Source organism: Antennarius striatus, chromosome 19 (assembly GCF_040054535.1).
Source record: "Antennarius striatus isolate MH-2024 chromosome 19, ASM4005453v1, whole genome shotgun sequence".
Taxonomy (NCBI): domain Eukaryota; kingdom Metazoa; phylum Chordata; class Actinopteri; order Lophiiformes; family Antennariidae; genus Antennarius; species Antennarius striatus.
The window spans coordinates 13,133,226-13,146,555 of record NC_090794.1 but is presented as its reverse complement, the minus strand read 5'-3'; the positions used below and the strand labels follow the sequence as shown (position 1 = coordinate 13,146,555).

At 42.7% G+C, this 13,330-nt stretch overlaps 4 non-coding genes across 4 annotated transcripts; all 4 read left to right on the top strand.

The window, feature by feature from the left end:
- Nucleotides 1–1,671: 1,671 nt before the first annotated feature.
- trnae-cuc (transfer RNA glutamic acid (anticodon CUC)) lies at nt 1,672–1,743 on the top strand. Its single transcript has one exon. It is a non-coding gene; the product is annotated as a tRNA-Glu (tRNA).
- Nucleotides 1,744–4,800: 3,057 nt separating this feature from the next.
- Nucleotides 4,801–4,872, top strand: trnae-cuc (transfer RNA glutamic acid (anticodon CUC)). Its single transcript has one exon. It is a non-coding gene; the product is annotated as a tRNA-Glu (tRNA).
- Nucleotides 4,873–8,437: 3,565 nt separating this feature from the next.
- trnae-cuc (transfer RNA glutamic acid (anticodon CUC)) lies at nt 8,438–8,509 on the top strand. The gene has a single exon. It is a non-coding gene; the product is annotated as a tRNA-Glu (tRNA).
- A 2,880-nt stretch (nt 8,510–11,389) lies between these two features.
- Nucleotides 11,390–11,461, top strand: trnae-cuc (transfer RNA glutamic acid (anticodon CUC)). The gene has a single exon. It is a non-coding gene; the product is annotated as a tRNA-Glu (tRNA).
- The last annotated feature ends 1,869 nt before the right edge of the window (nt 11,462–13,330 follow it).

Here is a 13,330-nt window from a genome sequence, read left to right as displayed (position 1 = left end):
GATGAAAAGACAGAACTAGGAAATCTAGGAAATCTCCAGATTTCTGTGGCCACCCCTGAAGATATCACCTGCCCCATCTTGTTTGCTGAAATGTGTGACATGTCCACCTGAAATTTCTGTTCCTGTTTAGACCGGGGGGGGGGGGGTGTTTTTGGAGGTTTTCTATGTTTCTGTTGCTTTGGTTTTGATATTGAACATGACATAATCACAGAGTGTGTAGCAGCGCCAGAATAGAACAGGAAATTAACAAGGGGGAGGACAGCTAGTACTGAACTAAACATCACTCCTAAGACTGAACTAATTTGATGTGATCTGATCACAAAATAGTTGTGCTGAAATTCCACAGTGATTTAACTTGACATAACTGTTGTGTCATCAGGAAGTCGTGGGTTCTATTATAAAGGAAAGGGTCAAATTAGATTGTTTGGATAAAGCCACTGAAGATGAATAGAAACAGACTACAGTATACTGATTCCTCACTGAAACCAGTACAATCTGACCAAACCAAATTTTATGTCTTTAGAAGTATCCCAAAACATGCCTAATATTTATAGTTGATGTAAAACCAGGTTTAAAACAGGCAAGGATTTCAAAACCTGATCCATTAGTAGATCCATGAGTTTAATATTATTTTGCCTCCACCCGCAGGGCGTCACTGGAGGGGTTCGGTGTGGTTGGTGTAGTTACAGGGATGGTCCAGATGGAGGCGGTGTGGAGCCAGCAGAACAGCGGGTTTATGCAGGTTCAACGTGAGAAGAAGAAGATGAAGAAGCAGCGATGAAGCTGCTGTGTGTTGTAAAGACATAACGTTAATGTTGTTGCTGCGACGTTCATGTTGTGTGGAGTCCAAAAAGACTGTGTTTCGCTGTATTACTCAGGCTGCACTACAGCGTCTATTCACAGGCGCGATCCCACTACTGAGCGGCACGGGGGCTTTGACCTGCTCCGTTTCCGACCTGGGCCGGTGCACCCCTCCTTAGACGACCTGGTGGTCCCGAGCTCCCCCAGGAGCACCATATCGATACCGAACTTAGTGCGGACACCCGATCGGCATAGTCCGCTGCAGCTCAGAGCTCCTGAGCTCAAGCGATCCTCCAGCCTCAGCCTCCCGGTAGCTTGGATTACAGGCGCTCGCCACCGCACCCGGCGAGGATTGGCTGGAGTCATCGGAGTTTTAATCCGGCTAGTATGACGTCACAGAGACGCATCGCTGACGAATGTGATGGCGGGAAATGCAAAGCGGAGTCGCAGTTACGAAGTCCGATCACACGATGGTAACGTGCTAATAGTTACCATTAAATAGCAAAACATTCAGTGTTCAAAAAACTACTAATGCTTCCGGTAGAAATTTAACCCGGTCAACATTGGTTCCCACCTGTGCCTGAGCACCGGTTATCCCCAGGATATCTGGCTTCCTCCTACCTGTGAAAACACGCAACTTGGTGAATTGTTCACACCAAATTGTCAAAGAGGTATTATTATTGTAATTAAAATATGTAATGTTAACGGACTATTACTACAAAAAAAGAACTCACCTCATAACAGTGAATTGTTTTATTTTAAGTAACAAAAGCTTCGACCGAGTGGGCTTATATCAACTTGATTAAATGTACTACAAACTTTAAATTGTTTTGTAGCACGAGAAAAATATATTGCTGTTTGAGAAGTGAGTCCCTGGTGGTCTAGTGGTTAGGATTCGGCGCTCTCACCGCCGCGGCCCGGGTTCGATTCCCGGTCAGGGAAACTCAGTTTTCTCTCCTCTTTCAGGGATTTTTGAACCAGAATTATTTGCCAATTGTTTCGTTCCCAACCGAAAGGGAATTATAACGTTTCCGGTTTTGCGTTCCACCCATAAACTGACGTTCCTGAACCGGTTAGAACAAAAAAATTAAGTTCCTGAGCCGGTTAATAACGTTCCTTGTAAATATAATGCCTTGTATTAACTTTAGTTTTCTGTGCTCATTTAATATCTTTAAGTTGAACAATATCTCATAAGGGCATCGCAGATGATATTGCAGCGCAGCAAGGCAGTTCCTGTCTCTGTCCGGAGTTTGTATGTTCTCCGCTTGTCTGCGTGCATTCTCCATCTTCCTCCCACCTCCAAAAACACTCACCTCAGGTGAATTAGCCAGTCACAAATTACCAGTAGGTGTGAGTATGTGTGCACCTGGGTGTTTGTCTATATGTGGCTCTGTGGTGCGTTGGCGTTGGGCCTGGAGTGTACCTTGCCTCTCGTCCCCAGTTGGCTGGGATGGGCTCTGTCACCCCGCAACCTGCGACTGTGGAAGAACTGGGTATTGCAAATGAATGAATGAACGACCTATTAGTACATCATTTGTCTCCTACAGGAGAACCCTATCAATAAATTAAAAAAAAGAACTAAAAGGCAGGTTGTGACAGAGTTTTCTCACAGGTAGTCCATAGTCTACGTACTGTATATCGCCAGCACCAACTTTGAACCTGACCTGAATTGTCTTCAGTGTCAATGTTGGTGAACGTCCCCATGAACATAAGTACATTATGGGTTTGTTTCCTGCTCAGAAGTTCACAGATATGTGGATAAAGGGACAAATGCTGCAGATGACGTCAACAGAAAATACGAAAAGATCACAGGAAGTCTGACATCAGGGCAAACTGTTCACTCAGTCTGAATTTACTGAGTTATTTTCATATGACAGTGAAATCTGAATCTGTGGTGTTAATGTTACGTTTTACAGACTGTTAGCATTAAGCTAAATCCTCTAGCCATGGTAATCGGCCCTTATCCATGGTCCTGAAGACTATTTAGGTCATCTTCATCATCTTCATCGTCCACATTGTGGCAGGCACAGAAAATTTGATGTTTCATGTCCTGTCAAGTTTGTATTAAATGTGACTGTTCAACTGATCAGAATTTAGGTTCATTAACCTAAAAAGAATTACGCCTATTTATTGCTTATTTTACATAATTGACTTCTACCAGAAAGTAGAAGAGCTCACCCATAGCTTTAATGGAGTTTCTGGTAAATGATGATGTGATATGAAATGATATGATATGAGAGCCAACACTGAGTCAACTTGTCCTTATTCATCATTGGCATAGACAAGTTCATTGAAAAAAGATTATTTGTACTCTAACTGACCTCGAACACACCTCCGAAAACACAACATTAGCCTCTGCTTGTTGAGTACAACCAGAAGAGAAAAATAAAACTAAAATGTTATGAGAATCAAATATCATGTCTTGAAGGCTAACCGGGAATTTGTCAAAAATATTATCCTGGTACTGTATTATCTTAAAAAATCTGTATCAATGTGGAGCAAAGAAAGAGAGAAAAATAGAATGTTATACAACAATATCAATGTTGTGACAGCACAACTGAGACAGATTCAGAAGAAGTCTAGGAGTCTAGACCTGCTTAAATATATGAAGAAGCACCAAAGGAAAGTGCGCACAATGAATGTCAGGCAAAACATTTTGTCTGGCATAGGTTTGAGAAGGATGTTAACAAATTAAGATGATTACACCTGGGCCATGGTGACGATATTTCAAACATTTGTTTATCCATTATATTGTTGCCTCTTGAAAGCCATTAAACATGAATAGAATATTATTAAATTGTGTTTAAGACTACAGATTCCTCACTGAAACCAGTACAATCTGACCAAACCAAACTTCGTGTGTTTAGAAGTATACTTAAACATGCTCAATATTTAAAGATGATGTAAAACCAGGTTTAAAACAGTGAAGGATTTTAAAACCTGATCGATTACTACATCCAATATTTTGCCTCCACCCGCAGGAGGTCACTGGAGGGGTTCGGTGTGGTTGGTGTAGTTACAGGGATGTTCCAGATGGAGGCGGTGTGGAGCCAGCAGAGCAGCGGGTTCATGCAGGTTCAACGTGAGAACAAGAAGATGAAGAAGCAGCGATGAAGCTGCTGTGTGTTGTAAAGACATAACGTTAATGTTGTTGGTGCGACGTTCATGTTGTGTGGAGTCCAAAAAGACTGTGTTTCGCTGTATTACTCAGGCTGCACTACAGCGTCTATTCACAGGCGCGATCCCACTACTGAGCGGCACGGGGGCTTTGACCTGCTCCGTTTCCGACCTGGGCCGGTGCACCCCTCCTTAGACGACCTGGTGGTCCCGAGCTCCCCCAGGAGCACCATATCGATACCGAACTTAGTGCGGACACCCGATCGGCATAGTCCGCTGCAGCTCAGAGCTCCTGAGCTCAAGCGATCCTCCAGCCTCAGCCTCCCGGTAGCTTGGATTACAGGCGCTCGCCACCGCACCCGGCGAGGATTGGCTGGAGTCATCGGAGTTTTAATCCGGCTAGTATGACGTCACAGAGACGCAGAGCTGACGATTGTGATGGCGGGAAATGCAAAGTGGAGTTACGAAGTCTGATAACACGATGGAAAGGTGCTAATAGTTACCATTAAATAGCAAAACATTCAGTGTTCAAAAAACTTTAAATGCTTCCGGTAGAAACTTAACCCGGTCAACATTGGTTCCCACCTGTGCCTGAGCACCGGTTATCCCCAGGATATCTGGCTTCCTCCTACCTGTGAAAACACGCAACTTGGTGAATTGTTCACACCAAATTGTCAAAGAGGTATTATTATTGTTATTAAAATATGTAATGTTAACGGACTATTACTACAAAAAAAAGAACTCACCTCATAACAGTGAATTGTTTTATTTTAAGTAACAAAAGCTTCGACCGAGTGGGCTTATGTCAACTTGATTAAATGTACTACAAACTTTAAATTGTTTTGTACGAGGAGTCAAATATATTGCTGTTTGAGAAGTGAGTCCCTGGTGGTCTAGTGGTTAGGATTCGGCGCTCTCACCGCCGCGGCCCGGGTTCGATTCCCGGTCAGGGAAACTCAGTTTTCTCTCCTCTTTCAGGGATTTTTGAACCACAATTATTTGCCAATTGTTTCGTTCCGAACAGAAACGGAATTATAACGTTTCCGGTTTTGCGTTCCACCCATAAACTGACGTTCCTGAACCGGTTAGAACAAAAAAATTAAGTTCCTGAGCCGGTTAATAACGTTCCTTGTAAATATAAATATGTAGGTGCCGCATTTTGCGCACCGCAAGACGCGCTTAAAAGCCTTAAAATTTCGGTGTAAACCTAGCCTTTAAAGTTAAACTGCGTGCATCGTGGAGCGATGGATGAGAGACGTGAACACATGTTTACCAGGACTGGGGGGCAGTACAGAGGGAGAGACACCCCCACAATATGTGGTGGATTGCGGATCCTGGACTAACGTGTCTGCTTTGACTTTTGTCCGATGTTTCGCTAAAGCCGGCATCATGACCGGACAGACACCCGGAAACCAGACAGTCAGCGATAGTGAAACTACCGAGATATTCAATGCAGACCGAAGATAAAGACTTCGAAGGATTTAGCACAGATTAATCAAAAAATAAGGAAATAAAAACATATTTAAAAAATAATTTCGGTGTATTTTTTGACATTTAAATACGTAGTACAACACAGTTCAACCACAGTCAGCTTTTTGCTTCCGTTGACAAGCATGAACCGAACAATAATGTGCGCCGTGTGTCCGGTTAAAGTACAGAAATAAACTGTGTTATTTAGACTGCACCTCTTTGTACAATGAGCCAAATGGTGCGCAAAATACGGTAACTTAAGGACTTTTAGATTGGCAACTAAAGCAATTAGTTTATATACTATAGACTATTATAGATATATCCCTACCCTACAGTAAACAGTACCACAGCACTACACCACTGCTTTATGACAGTTATATCACTGTAGTTAAGGCTTATGCCTCCTACTTAGACACTACATAACCGCTGCTGATCGCCGCTACTTCCCTCTGCTCTCATCCGTCGTCCAGTGAATGACAGGAAGTGAAACATGAGGTCAAATATTTTTTTTCAAGAACGAAAAAAAAAAACCCCGGTATTAAGCGGTTTACAATTATTTTCTGTTCCGGAACATTAAAAATTGTAAATTTTTCGGTTTTCGTTTTCGTTCCATGAACCGGTTCAAAGCCCTGCTTTAAATTGAATAACAGCTGACTAAGCGCGGAGCAGCGGGTACTGCCATCGCTACACGGCAAAGCAGTTCCCGGATCTGTGAGGACTTTTTATGTTCTCCCCACGTTTGCGTGGATTCTCTGGGTTTTCTGGCTTCCTCCTACTTCCAAAAACAATTAGCCAGTCTCAAAATGTCCGTAGGTGTGAGTATCTGACTGTCATATACTGTATGTGGCTCCGGGTTGCACTGGCTTCATGCCTGCAGTATCACCCGCCTCACACCCCCAGTCGGATGGGATGGGCTAGTTCGACTAGAATGACGTCACAGGAGCACATTGACAACAATTTTGATTGTGGAAAAAGTTGAGGAGCAGTTGCAAATACTTCTAACACAATGGAAGCATTTTAATGTGACGTGTCCACGTCTTTACGTCACGTTTTCACAAAGTTTCGTTATACAGTACCCCTCGTTCCTCACGGTTAATGCCTTCAGGAACCACATGCAAATAACAGATTCCGCGATATAGCGACAAACTATTATTGTTTACGGTAATTTTAAGGTTTATGAACCTTCCCTATACTGATATTAAACCATCTGTATTACCTTTCCCCACACTTTTATGGACTGTTTAAAGCACTTTCTGTCTCACAAAAGTCCGAGACTGACAGAACGGAGCGCACTTCCGGATGCCATTAGCCAATAGAATGCACATACAGGATCACGTGACTGCCTACTAACAATCCGCGACTTCTACCAGAAAGTAGAAGAGCTCACCCATAACTTTAATGGCGTTTCTGGTAAATGATGATGTGATATGAAATGATATGATATGAGAGCCAACACTGAGTCAACTTGTCCTTATTCATCATTGGCATAGACAAGTTCGTTGAAAAAAGATTATTTGTACTCTAACTGACCTCGAACACACCTCCAAAAACACAACATTAGCCTCTGCTTGTTGATTACAACCAGAGGAGAAAAATAAAACTAAAATGTTATGAGAATCAAATATCATGTCTTGACAGCTAACCGGGAATTTGTCAAAAATATTATCCTGGTACTGTATTATCTTAAAAAATCTGCATCAATGTGGAGCAAAGAAAGAGAGAAAAATAGAATGTTATACAACAATATCAATGTTGTGACAGCACAACTGAGACAGATTCAGAAGAAGTCTAAGAGTCTAGATCTGCTTAAATATATGAAGAAGCACCAACAAATTAACATTATTACACCTGGGCCATGGTGACAATATTTCAAACATTTGTTTATCCCTTATATTGTTGCCTCTTGAAAGCCATTAAACATGAATAGAATATTATTAAATTGTGTTTAAGACTACAGATTCCTCACTGAAACCAGTACAATCTGACCAAACCAGACCCCATGTGTTTAGAAGTATCTCAAAACATGCCCAATATTTACAGATGATGTAAAAGTGGTTGGTGTAGTTACAGAGATGGTCCAGATGGAGGCGGTGTGGAGCCAGCAGAACAGCGGGTTCATGCAGGTTCAACGTGAGAAGAAGATGAAGAAGCAGCGATGAAGCTGCTGTGTGTTGTAAAGACATAACGTTAATGTTGTTGGTGCGACGTTCATGTTGTGTGGAGTCCAAAAAGACTGTGTTTCGCTGTATTACTCAGGCTGCACTACAGCGTCTATTCACAGGCGCGATCCCACTACTGAGCGGCACGGGGGCTTTGACCTGCTCCGTTTCCGACCTGGGCCGGTGCACCCCTCCTTAGACGACCTGGTGGTCCCGAGCTCCCCCAGGAGCACCATATCGATACCGAACTTAGTGCGGACACCCGATCGGCATAGTCCGCTGCAGCTCAGAGCTCCTGAGCTCAAGCGATCCTCCAGCCTCAGCCTCCCGGTAGCTTGGATTACAGGCGCTCGCCACCGCACCCGGCGAGGATTGGCTGGAGTCATGGAGTTTTAATCCGGCTAGTATGACGTCACAGAGACGCATCGCTGACGATTGTGATGGCGGGAAATGCAAAGCGGAGTCGCAGTTACGAAGTCCGATCACACGGTGGTAACGTGCTAATAGTTACCATTAAATAGCAAAACATTCAGTGTTCAAAAAACTACTAATGCTTCCGGTAGAAACTTATCCCGGTCAACATTGGTTCCCACCTGTGCCTGAGCACCGGTTATCCCCAGGATATCTGGCTTCCTCCTACCTGTGAAAACACGCATCTTGGTGAATTGTTCACACCAAATTGTCAAAGAGGTATTATTATTGTTATTAAAATATGTAATGTTAACGGACTATTACTACAAAAAAAAGAACTCACCTCATAACAGTGAATTGTTTTATTTTAAGTAACAAAAGCTTCGACCAAGTGGGCTTATGTCAACTTGATTAAATGTACTACAAACTTTAAATTATTTTGTACGAGGAGGCAAATATATTGCTGTTTGAGAAGTGAGTCCCTGGTGGTCTAGTGGTTAGGATTCGGCGCTCTCACCGCCGCGGCCCGGGTTCGATTCCCGGTCAGGGAATCTCAGTTTTCTCTCCTCTTTCTGGGATTGTTGAACCAGAATTATTTGCCAATTGTTTCATTCCCAACCGAAAGGGAATTATAACGTTTCCGGTTTTGCGTTCCACCCATAAACTCACGTTCCTGAACCGGTTAGAACAAAAAAATAAAGTTCCTGAGCCGGTTAATAACGTTCCTTGTAAATATAATGCCTTGTATTAACTTTAGTTTTCTGTGCTCATTTAATATCTTTAAGTTGAACAATATCTCATAAGGGCATCGCAGATGATATTGCAGCGCAGCAAGGCAGTTCCTGTCTCTGTCCGGAGTTTGTATGTTCTCCGCTTGTCTGCGTGCATTCTCCATCTTCCTCCCACCTCCAAAAACACTCACCTCAGGTGAATTAGCCAGTCACAAATTACCAGTAGGTGTGAGTGTGTGTGCACCTGGGTGTTTGTCTATATGTGGCTCTGTGGTGCGTTGGCGTTGGGCCTGGAGTGTACCTTGCCTCTCGTCCCCAGTTGGCTGGGATGGGCTCTTTCACCCCGCAACCTGCGACTGTGGAAGAACTGGGAATTGCAAATGAATGAATGAACGACCTATTAGTACATCATTTGTCTCCTACAGGAGAACCCCATCAATAACTAAAAAAAAAAAGAACTAAAAGGCAGGTTGTGACAGAGTTTTCTCACAGGTAGTCCATAGTCTACGTACTGTATATCGCCAGCACCAACTTTGAACCTGACCTGAATTGTCTTCAGTGTCAATGTTGGTGAACGTCCCCATGAACATAAGTACATTATGGGTTTGTTTCCTGCTCAGAAGTTCACAGATATGTGGATAAAGGGACAAATGCTGCAGATGACGTCAACAGAAAATACGAAAAGATCACAGGAAGTCTGACATCAGGGCAAACTGTTCACTTAGTCTGAATTTACTGAGTTATTTTCATATGACAGTGAAATCTGAATCTGTGGTGTTAATGTTACGTTTTACAGACTGTTAGCATTAAGCTAAATCCTCTAGCCATGGTAATCGGCCCTTATCCATGGTCCTGAAGACTATTTAGGTCATCTTCATCATCTTCATCGTCCACATTGTGGCAGGCACAGAAAATTTGATGTTTCATGTCCTGTCAAGTTTGTATTAAATGTGACTGTTCAACTGATCAGAATTTAGGTTCATTAACCTAAAAAGAATTACGCCTATTTATTGCTTATTTTACATAATTGACTTCTACCAGAAAGTAGAAGAGCTCACCCATAGCTTTAATGGAGTTTCTGGTAAATGATGATGTGATATGAAATGATATGATATGAGAGCCAACACTGAGTCAACTTGTCCTTATTCATCATTGGCATTGATGCCAAGTTCATTGAAAAAAGATTATTTGTACTCTAACTGACCTCGAACACACCTCCAAAAACACAACATTAGCCTCTGCTTGTTGATTACAACCAGAAGAGAAAAATACAACTAAAATGTTATGAGAATCAAATATCATGTCTTGACAGCTAACCGGGAATTTGTCAAAAATATTATCCTGGTACTGTATTATCTTAAAAAATCCGTATCAATGTGGAGCAAAGAAAGAAAGAAAAATAGAATGTTACACAACAATATCAATGTTGTGACAGCACAACTGAGACAGATTCAGAAGAAGTCTAGGAGTCTAGATCTGCTTAAATATATGAAGAAGCACCAAAGGAAAGTGCGCACAATGAATGTCAGGCAAACCATTTTGTCTGGCATAGGTTTGAGAAGGATGTTAACAAATTAAGATGATTACACCTGGACCATGGTGACAATATTTCAAACATTTGTTTATCCATTATATTGTTGCCTCTTGAAAGCCATTAAACATGAATAGAATATTACTAAATTGTGTTTAAGACTACAGATTCCTCACTGAAACCAGTACAATCTGACCAAACCAAACTTCGTGTGTTTAGAAGTATACTTAAACATGCTCAATATTTAAAGATGATGTAAAACCAGGTTTAAAACAGTGAAGGATTTTAAAACCTGATCGATTACTACATCCAATATTTTGCCTCCACCCGCAGGAGGTCACTGGAGGGGTTCGGTGTGGTTGGTGTAGTTACAGGGATGTTCCAGATGGAGGCGGTGTGGAGCCAGCAGAGCAGCGGGTTCATGCAGGTTCAACGTGAGAACAAGAAGATGAAGAAGCAGCGATGAAGCTGCTGTGTGTTGTAAAGACATAACGTTAATGTTGTTGGTGCGACGTTCATGTTGTGTGGAGTCCAAAAAGACTGTGTTTCGCTGTATTACTCAGGCTGCACTACAGCGTCTATTCACAGGCGCGATCCCACTACTGAGCGGCACGGGGGCTTTGACCTGCTCCGTTTCCGACCTGGGCCGGTGCACCCCTCCTTAGACGACCTGGTGGTCCCGAGCTCCCCCAGGAGCACCATATCGATACCGAACTTAGTGCGGACACCCGATCGGCATAGTCCGCTGCAGCTCAGAGCTCCTGAGCTCAAGCGATCCTCCAGCCTCAGCCTCCCGGTAGCTTGGATTACAGGCGCTCGCCACCGCACCCGGCGAGGATTGGCTGGAGTCATCGGAGTTTTAATCCGGCTAGTATGACGTCACAGAGACGCAGCGCTGTCGATTGTGATGGCGGGAAATGCAAAGCGGAGTCGCAGTTACGAAGTCCGATCACACGATGGTAACGTGCTAATAGTTACCATTAAATAGCAAAACATTCAGTGTTCAAAAAACTTTAAATGCTTCCGGTAGAAACTTATCCCGGTCAACATTGGTTCCCACCTGTGCCTGAGCACCGGTTATCCCCAGGATATCTGGCTTGATTAAAGGTACTACAAACTTTAAATTGTTTTGTACGAGGACGGAAATATATTGCTGTTTGAGAAGTGAGTCCCTGGTGGTCTAGTGGTTAGGATTCGGCGCTCTCACCGCCGCGGCCCGGGTTCGATTCCCGGTCAGGGAAACTCAATTTTCTCTCCTCTTTCAGGGATTTTTGAACCAGAATTATTTGCCAATTGTTTCGTTCCGAACAGAAACGGAATTATAACGTTTCCGGTTTTGCGTTCCACCCATAAACTGACGTTCCTGAACCGGTTAGAACAAAAAAATTAAGTTCCTGAGCCGGTTAATAACGTTCCTTGTAAATATAAATATGTAGGTTATGTAGGTGCCGTATTTTGCGCACCGCAAGACGCGCTTAAAAGCCTTAAAATTTCGGTGTAAACAGAGCCTTTAAAGTTAAACTGCGTGCATCGTGGAGCGATGGATGAGAGACGTGAACACATGTTTACCAGGACTGGGGGGCAGTACAGAGGGAGAGACACCCCCACAATATGTGGTGGATTGCGGATCCTGGACTAACGTGTCTGCTTTGACTTTTGTCCGATGTTTCGCTAAAGCCGGCATCATGACCGGACAGACACCCGGAAACCAGACAGTCAGCGATAGTGAAACTACCGAGATATTCAATGCAGACCGAAGATAAAGACTTCGAAGGATTTAGCACAGATTAATCAAAAAATAAGGAAATAAAAACATATTTAAAAAATAATTTCGGTGTATTTTTTGATATTTAAATACGTAGTACAACACAGTTCAACCACAGACAGCTTTTTGCTTCCGTTGACAAGCATGAACCGAACAATAATGTGCGCCGTGTGTCCGGTTAAAGTACAGAAATAAACTGTTATTTAGACTGCGCCTCTTTGTACAATGAGCCAAATGGTGCGCAAAATACGGTAACTTAAGGACTTTTGGATTGGCAACTAAAGCAATTAGTTTATGTACTATAGACTATTATAGATATATCCCTACCCTACAGTAAACAGTACCACAGCACTACACCACTGCTTTATAGATAGATAGATAGATAGATAGATACTTTATTAATCCCGGAGGAAATTGTATTATTATGTATTATGTATTATGTATGTATTATGTATGTATTATGACAGTTATATCACTGTAGTTAAGAATTATGCCCCCTACTTAGACACTACATAACCGCTTTTGATCGCTGATACTTCTCTCTGCTCTCATCCGGCGTCCAGTGAATGACAGGAAGTGAAACATGAGGTCAAATTTTTTTTTAAACTCGAAAAAAAAACCCCGGTATTAACCGGTTTACAAATATTTTGTGTTCAGGAACATTAAAAAATATAAATTTTTCGGATTTCGTTTTCGTTCCATGAACCGGTTCAAAGCCCTGCTTTAAATTGAATAACAGCTGACTAAGCGCGGAGCAGCGGGTACCGCCATCGCTACACGGCAAAGCAGTTCCCGGATCTGTGAGGACTTTTTATGTTCTCCCCACGTTTGCGTGGATTCTCTGGGTTTTCTGGCTTCCTCCTACTTCCAAAAACAATTAGCCAGTCTCAAAATGTCCGTAGGTGTGAGTATCTGACTGTCATATACTGTATGTGGCTCTGGGTTGCACTGGCTTCATGCCCGCAGTATCACCCGCCTCACACCCCCAGTCGGATGGGATGGGCTAGTTCGACTAGTATGACTTCACAGGAGCACATTGACAACAATTTTGATTGTGGAAAAAGTTGAGGAGCAGTTGCAAACACTTCTAACACAATGGAAGCATTTTAATGTGACGTGTCCACGTCTTTACGTCACGTTTTCACAAAGTTTCGTTATACAGTACCCCTCGTTCCTCACGGTTAATGCCTTCCAGGAACCACATGCAAATAACAAATTCCGCGATATAGCGACAAACTATTATTGTTTACGGTAATTTTAACGTTTATGAACCTTCCCTATACTGATACTAAACCATCTGTATTACCTTTCCCCACACTTTTATGGACTGTTTAAAGCACTTTCT